Source organism: Genypterus blacodes, unplaced genomic scaffold (assembly GCF_046128005.1).
Source record: "Genypterus blacodes isolate CSIRO-AG114 ecotype Tasmania unplaced genomic scaffold, CSIRO-AGI_Gbla_v1 ptg000021l_1, whole genome shotgun sequence".
NCBI lineage: Eukaryota > Metazoa > Chordata > Actinopteri > Ophidiiformes > Ophidiidae > Genypterus > Genypterus blacodes.
This window is the reverse complement of record NW_027466834.1, coordinates 3,278,727-3,286,270: the sequence shown is the minus strand read 5'-3', so window position 1 is coordinate 3,286,270 and position 7,544 is coordinate 3,278,727.

Sequence of the window (7,544 nt, the reverse complement as noted above, 5' to 3'; positions counted from 1 at the left end):
AGTTATATTATATATTATGCAGGCTTCACTACTTGTCAAGACTAAATGATAACCTTAGCCACCACAAGGGCTGTAAAGAAAGTAGTGTAATGTAGTGTAATGTAAAGATGAACGGATACTGATTGAAAAAACAATACACAAGGGAGAGAGATGAGGCCTGCGATCAAAATCATGAGGAAATTCACTATTATACATAAATAGATTCTTTTCTTTTGTTATATGAAAGATTTGGCTGGTTTATGATATGTGTTCAATACTAAACATGTAAAGAGAGCAGCAGAGTTTCCTTGCCGCTGGTTTACTCATAAATAAGACATTTTTTGAGTGGTGCAACTAAATTTAGTAAACCAGGTTTGTCACTTAAGAACACAGTGTTGGATCCATGAATCGCTGGAGCAACCGAGTTTAGCTCTCAAATGCAACAGCACAGATTCATTCAGACAAAAAAGGAGCTGTCAGAGAGCAGCACAGTCATGCACACATCTGTAGTGACAGAAATGTTTTATCCCCTCCCCTATCTCTGTCTCTCTCTATATTCTTCATATCTGGCCGGCTCTTCACTTGTGGTTTCTGCCAGATGCTCAGTGAGAGCGGCTGACATTTTGTTTCTCATAATGTTTTCTTACAAGCTACACAACCTTATAAGTCCTGACGTACCGTGAAAAAACAAAGGCATTTCACTTTAAATGACAGATTTGTATTTGAACCTGAAAAGCAGAAATAACAGGTAGAGATACGGCAACCACACAGTGACAAAGAGCCTCACGTATGACATGAATTGTCTGTAATTGGGATCAGAAAAAGGGCTGTGCAGCAGTCAGTCTCACAGCGTTGGTGTTAAAATGAGACAGTACAACACCAAACATCAAGAGAAGCGACTCACTCACTTCCTGCTTATTTTCACTTTATGACTATCACAGCAAGAGGGAAATTCAAGGCAGTCGAGGGAGGTGAGCCATTCCTCTATAAGCAAGAACACCGACCAGACACCATAGAGACGACAACATGGTAACTGATCACTTCAACTTCATTTAGGAAGGGACCAAGCAGCAGCTGCTCAAACTCAGACTTGAGTATAGAGGACTTTGGGAGGTATTTGTCTTTAACTTTAACACTTAGGAAGGTAGGACTTGGAAGTGGACTATAGTGAAACCCTGAGGCCAAAAAGTATTTAAGGAATGTTTTGCAGGTTCCAATATCTCCCACTTGGTGTCACCTAATCCACGGGTGTCAGAGCAGTCAGTGTTGGCAGCGCAATGTAGTGAATATATGAATTGTCAATCATCTTCATATAAATAGAGCCAGTCCAACTGATTCTGGACCATGAATTGCTTTATAAGTAAGAGTGAGGATTTGATAATCAATGTGCGGACAAATGGGAAGCCAGTATAGATGCAGAATAAAATATACAGTGGTTGGCTGATGACTTTAGATGGGGAGGCCACAGAAAAGAGCGTTTAGGTGACAATTTGTAAATTTTCCAGACCTAGTCAGTGGGCCCAGGACGGGTCCTTGTGAAACACCATGACAAACAAGGACAAGCTCCCAGGATGACTGAGGGAGAGGGATCAGCTAGGTAAGACTTAAACCAGTATAGTGTTATTCCTAATATGCCCAAAGTATTTACCTCATTGTGTAAACTTATCAATTATGTAGTTATCGAATATCGTTACATACAGGCACTTTTAAGTCTAAAGTTCTGTAGTTTTGTACTTTATTTCCTCACATTCACACCATGCTTCACATATGTCTGAAGATGATTGAGATCAGAGCGAGTCACATCTACAGTGCAGCAGCTACTTCATTGTCACATGATGCAAAATCACACCAACAAGCTCAAAACAATACCAACAGGGGTTTTCTTTGACCTAATCTTCTGTGGTTTTGCAATTATGGTTGTGTGCCAACTTCCTCAAAAGTCTTAAAATTTCATGAAATTCTGTGAAACTTTTGTCCATTCTGTTCTGTCATCTTCTTGTGTGACTTTATGCAAAATAACCTTCAGACCCTTTCAGTAAACATATACATGATGGAACGAATTGGAACCAGACAGAAAGCCTTTATTAGAAATGTGACATTATTAGGGTGTTCAGATTTTCCAAAGCTGTCTTTCACACATTCAGATGGTGCTAACATCAGATCACCATGTGTTCCCAACTAACTGAAAATCACATAATTTTGTCTTTTACATATTGAATAGGTTGCATGTTGTGCTGTGATTATAGACAGAAATACAAAGTGTGGGAATCTTTTCTTTACTTAGGAATATCTGACCGGACCTGGTGTCTTTAATTACACATGAGATGTCATTCAGCATGTGGCATGATTCAAATGAAACAGAAGAAATTAAGTGTTCATTACATTCTGCTCTTTGCTCTATGTCATGTCAGTCGGTGTGTATTCTTGCTCTCTCGCCTACACTCCCCTGTCACCTCTGTTCATAACATAAAATCAACACAGGCAGGCTCTGATCATCACACAGCACTACACTACAGCCCATAGTGCATAATGATGAGTTGCACGTCTGATACACTCTGCAGTCTCCGTTACTTTAACTGTCAATCAGGCTTTTCCACTATGTCTAGAATAGCAGTAGTACATTTTCTGAAGATCAATATCAATGCAAGGAGACGGATCATGTTTTGTAGATACGAATGATTCAGTATGTGTCAAAGCTGTCAGGTAGCAAACTGTCAAACTAATAAAATGATTTTAGAAGTGCAGCATGAGAAATGATTAACATTTCTTCAAATATATTTTTATGTATAGTCAACTTGTCAACTGCCACAATGTTCTTTAATGCTTGTAGAAGCATATGCGGGGGAAATTGGTTACCATTACTAAGTCAGCACCCTTCTTCTCTTAAATGTGTAACTGTCATCTTGCTTAGGCGCCTTTTACGCTGCCTATTCTCTCCTTGTAGGAACTAAGTGACTAGTTTGTGTCTTGTCGGTTGCACCTGGCGAGTGGGAGTGTCCTAATTATTTGAGGCTGCTGTAAAGTCAGTGGATCCAGGGTATGAGCCATATGTTACCAATGGGTACATGCGTCATAAGCAGGAAGTGATAACAAGTCACCAGGAAGGATTCTAAAAGATAATGGTGCTTTGGAGTAGGGCTGCACCTAATGATTATTTTTGATTATGACATTTTCGATTAGTCGATTAATCTATGGATTATATTTATTGTGCAATATAACAATGATTTTCCCCAAATAAATATCAAATTTATCTCATTAATATTTCAATATTTTCTTCAATCATCTTCTCTTGAAACCAAACAAATGTAACAAAGGGGGGTGGGTGGAGACGCAGGTCAGTTTGCGCTTCCGCACGTCAGCCGGCAAAGAGCCGCGTGTCCTAGTGTCTCACGCTTGGTGGACGGGGACACAAAGTGCTGCTGCCTTGACAACGCGCTCTGCGATGCTTTCACTTTAGGCCGTGGGACTTTTTTCGCCGCAGCTTGTTCTCCGGTTGCGTGCATGCTTTCACCTGGCGCAGCCATTTTACGTCATTATGACGCGCCGAAGCACGGTTATGCAAATCATAACCCCACCCCACCCTAACTTTGGAGTGCATATTGCATTTCTCCTCTGGCTCTGATATGCCAGAGATCTGAGATGGCTCTAGTGAGAGCAATGGGTGAGTGTTCCTCTGCATAACTTGGTCTTCAAATCTGGTGAAAGGTGAGATGACCCATGGAGTGAAGGTAGTATGAACAACAATATAGCTGGTGATTGTGATCGTTCTGACTTTCCTCCCTCCCTCAGCAGTGGACTTCAGCAAGGCCAATGGAAAGGCCAGCTGGAAAAAGTTTCTCCGAAGGCTGTTTTACCTTGACCTTCACTGTCTGATTCTTGTAATGTTTTTATACCGAGATGAACCATCTGTGCTTCCACTTAAGAGAGGGGAAGAGTATGTCTGAAGGAGCGCACGCTCGTGAGAAAGTGGTTACTACAGAGTGAAAAACACCTTGTTGGGTTGCCAGCTGTCAAAATGTGGTACGGACTCAATGAAGGGAGGAGGTCTTGCAGATTTCTCACAACACAAATGCAGGATGCTTGAGTGTCATTTCTACTGGCCTCAGTTAAAAAAGGACATATCAGCTCTCATCAAAATTAATTTGGAGATATCATAGAATCAAAGAGCAGAAATGAAAAAATGCCTTTATTTTCAAACTTTCGTGTGTTTTTCAGTAATATTAAACATAGACGTAAAAAATGGAATGGGATCCGCAAATTTATAAAAAAAAAGTAATATCGTAATTATAAAATATTTCTCATGTTCTATTGTATTTTATTCTGAATTTCCATGTCTTTATTTTGTCCTTAGATAGGCAAGAATTGTACATCAACCACGGCCGAATAGAGAACGCTTTTACGCAGCTTTCAGTGTGTGTGTGTGTGTGTGTGTGTATCTACTCTATATTACTTGAGTGACAAGGACTGAGAGGAAGGGGGGGGGGCCTTAGGGAGAGTGTGACTGTCAGAGGATCTGATACTGGTGAGCATCAAACTACCATGAAGAGTCTGTATTACTTTGTGTATTTGTATGATCTCAGAGAAATGGGAATGTTGGCGGAGAGGTCAAATTTTTTTTTAGCATTTGGGACCAAAAATGTGCCTCTCCCATGTCTAGATGTCTGCCCAAGTCACTTTTTGCTGATGTCTCTTGTTGACTGTTGTGTGTCTTGTGTCCAGAGGGCATGGGGAGAAATGTGTATGGAAGCAAAAAGTTGTGTGTGTGTGTGCATGCTGTAAATATGTGTGTACATTTCCATAATGCTGGGAATGTAATGCTGCATCAGACCCAACTGTCAGCTTGACATTGACATGAAGGGAGAGGAGAGGAGGGGAGAGGAGATATGAGTCTTTCTCTCTCTCTCACACACACACAAACACACACACACACACACACACACAGAGTTTACTATGCAGTGACCTGCTCCAGAACAATTATGTCTCCCTTGCTCTGCCACAATCAAATTACTGTTAGAGGACAAGGCCTTTGGATTGACCCACTGCTGTTCAAGAAATTAACACATACACACTCACACACAATATGCTACACACACATAATGTCAACCCACACTTTAATTCATAAAACACGCCAGATTGTACGTGTCTTCAGGGGAACATTGTGTCATTCAACCAAGTTCCCTCATTCATAAACGTCTATCGCTGCCTTTTTTTGAATATCACCTGCATGTGGGTCAACACACTCCAGCACAATAAAGACCTGTTTGATGTTACAAGTCAGCAGCGTGAAATCTGTGTGAAGTTTTAAAGCGTATTTGGCTCACGTGTGATCTTGGCACAGTCTCAGTTGATTAGGCAGTTTTGATGTGTGTGATCTGATCGTTCACACATTGAAGTAGCAAAGTGCCTCTTTGTCAAGGCTCGTCATGCTCTCTCCCTCACATGCACACACACACACCCCATGTGCTGCAACAGGAAGATAATACAGAGACACACAGACCACTTCTTAAAGCGCTATATGAAGCCTATGAATCATTTGGTTGCAATGATATGATGATATTGTGATTAAAATGCCAAGAACAGATGTGAATTAGAAATTTGCCTTTGGCTTTGAATAGAGGCAGGTGAGAGAGAGGAAGGGAAGTAGAAGGAACAGTGGGACAAAAGGTGAAGGAGAGCATCAGTAAGAAAGGACACTAAGACGTGGTCAAGGGTGAAGGGGACAGTGACTTCAAGACAGACGACAAAAAGAATAGAGGGGCGATAGAGAGAAAAGGAGCAACACATAAAGAGAAGAAATCAAATCAGATGAAGGGGGTAAGGAAAGAGAGCATGCAGGAGAAAGCAGGAGTTTAGGGGGAAGAGTGGAGATGATGTTGATGTTTGCTGGTTACCCCGGCACTAATTTTCCCTCTGGAGCTCATTAGAGTCTGGAGAGAAACGAACCACAAAACCTTAAAAATCAACAGAGTGGAGAGAGAGAGAGAGAGAGAGAGAGAGAGAGAGAGAGAGAGAGAGAGAGAGAGAGAGAGAGAGAGAGAGAAGGATGGATAAATGAAAAGATGAAGGGGTATTGGGGAAGAGACCAACAAGAAAGGAACAGTGAAAAAGTATAATTTACATATTCAAAACTAAATGAAAGCTGGAAATTACAATAAAACCCAACATGAACCATACACAAAACACACACACACACACACTCCACACACACACACACACACGCACCTTCACACACACCCAGTTGTTGGACATGCCAGCTTCATCGTAAAGTGCCAGACGAGGCTCAAAGTAGATTTAAGAAAAATAAAAGTACCATTTAAATTTTATTGATTTCATCAGAGCAAATAAATGAGAAAACAGTAGATAAATTGATTTGATTGATTGATAAATAAAAAAAAAGATTGTTGTCATTGTCTAAATATTCACATGTATTATACAGTCAAGATAATAATAATAATCATAATAGTAATAATAATAATAATCATTTCCTTTTGTTAAGGTAAATCACTATAGTTTTAGCTTTTTAGCCACAACTTGGTTTGACCCAAAACAAAAACAAGAAGCATGGTTGTAATCAGAAGAGCAGAACGGCAGCCTCAGATTTCCACACACAATCACTAGTAAGTTTCTCTTAGAATATTTTTTCTTTTATATAACACTAAAATACGGAATTACAGATATTACAGTCATCAACCAGATTCATTTCTCAGTATTAGTATTATCATTATTATCATCATAATGCCAGTAGAATAGAAACAGTGGCTTAGATTTTGATAAATTCATATGTATATATCCATTTATATGTATACTATATATATGGAACAGTTTGTTTGTGGTTGTAAGTTGGTTTCAGTGTCCACAATCCAACATTGAAGAAAAAGCCAGGAAGGATCCGTGCTGGGACGCAAACGAGTACAGTAGCAGATAAAGTACAGACTTGAGAAGTGAGAAAAGAGAGCAACGTTTTGGGACAGGAGGGGAGGAGTGAGCGGGTGACAGGGGTTTATTAAAAGCATGGGAGGGAAATCTGCACAAGAGGCTCTGAGAGACAGAAGCAATGCAAAACCAGAGGAGCACAGAAAAAAAGTGATCACAGGTAAAAAAACAAAAGCAGGAGAGTGATGGAGACAAATGAGTGAGAGAGGAATAAATGAATAAATGGAGGTGTGGAGGAAAGGTCGGGAAACAGGATGAAGGTTGACTCATTAAAGTGCATAGAGGGAAGAACATAAAGACAGAATTGAGGATGAAAAAAAGGAGGCAGAAGAGGAGGACTCAAAGTTGACATCCTGATTTCTCAATACTGGACTTCTGCTTTGTGATGTGGAAACACATTCTGCTAATTTGATGCTTTGTTTTAAGTAAAACATCCAGTGTTTGGTTTATTAGATATAGACAGAGTGAAGTCAGGGTATTGAATACACCTAAAACAATTCTTAATTAAAAATGTGCATTAGTTGCTCCTCCTTCTTCTAACAGAAGATTCACTACAAGCCAGACAGCTATACCTCATCCACAGATACATATGTGTGTATGTGTTTGAGAAGCTTCATGTGTTCCACCAGAAC